The sequence below is a fragment of the Mus caroli genome, chromosome 2 (assembly GCF_900094665.2).
Source record: "Mus caroli chromosome 2, CAROLI_EIJ_v1.1, whole genome shotgun sequence".
NCBI lineage: Eukaryota > Metazoa > Chordata > Mammalia > Rodentia > Muridae > Mus > Mus caroli.
The window spans coordinates 20,811,320-20,812,489 of NC_034571.1; positions in this window are offsets into that span (position 1 = coordinate 20,811,320).

A 1,170-nucleotide genomic window follows, 5' to 3' on the forward strand; every position below is an offset into this window, starting at 1 on the left:
TCCCGCGCGCCATCGCCCCGCCCGCGCCTCGCGGCCTAGGTCCGGGGCGGGGCTGGCCGACCACTCCTGCGCCTGCGTGAGCACCCGCGGCTGCGCACCGGGACCCATCTGTGTGGCGCCTGCGTCTGGAGGCGAGGCCAGGTGGCGCCTGCGCGCTGAAATTCAACCTGGGCTCCTGGAGCTGAGAGGTCACCAATAGGAGCTGCTCTGCTTCCCGTTTCCTTGGTTTCGCTCTCTCTCGTTTACCTGCAGTCCACCAATATTACTTGGAAAGTTTCAGAAATAAGGTAGCCCTACGTTTCAAGTTATGTGCCGTTCTGAGTGAGCCTAGGAAATCGAGTTTCCGTTTGGTTCCGCTGGGTGCTGGCTGACCACCCTTTTGAACCGCTTGTTTACACTACGAGCTACTACTGGCTTGCTGACTGTCAACGTTCCGCTGGGTTTCCACACTATAAACTTGAGTCCTGACAATCCTTATTCTATTTATTAGTGGCCCCAAAATACAGGGAAGGGGAGGAGACCTTTCCAAAATCCTAAAGAACCATAAAGTGCTCTCTTTAAGCGGAAAGGCAGGAGTTTCAATAAACAAGGGTTTGTTTTTGTTTTTCTTTTTGGGTTTTTTTTTTTCTTTTTGGTTTTTTTAGAGACAGGGTTTCTCTGTATAGTTTTGACGGTCCTGGAACTTACTTTGTAGACCAGGCTGGCCTCGAACTCAGAAATCCGCCTGCCTCTGCCTCCCAAGAGCTGGATTTAAAGGCATGCTCCACCACTGCCCAGCAATAAACAAGTTTGAAACATGGGGTAGCCAAGAGAACGCTAAGAACTCACTTCCGATGAAATTGTAAAAGAAATCTATGCTAGTTCTGCTGTCGAACTTCACACTGCAAAAGTTCCAGCCATAGGGCATAAGTGCTAAAATGGAAAAGAGTTATATTTGTTGATTAAAGATATGAAAAATGTGTTTCAGTGATGAGCACACATTATGCCAGAAGCATTGAGGCTATATGAAGACTTCTGAAAGGCGGTATCTTAAAACTTAAAAAGGGGGAGGTATGCCCGGTGGTGGTGGCACACGCCTTTAATCCCAGCACTTGGGAGGCAAAGGCAGGTGGATTTCTGAGTTCGAGGCCAGCCTGGTCTACAGAGTGAGTTCCAGGACAGCCAGGGCTA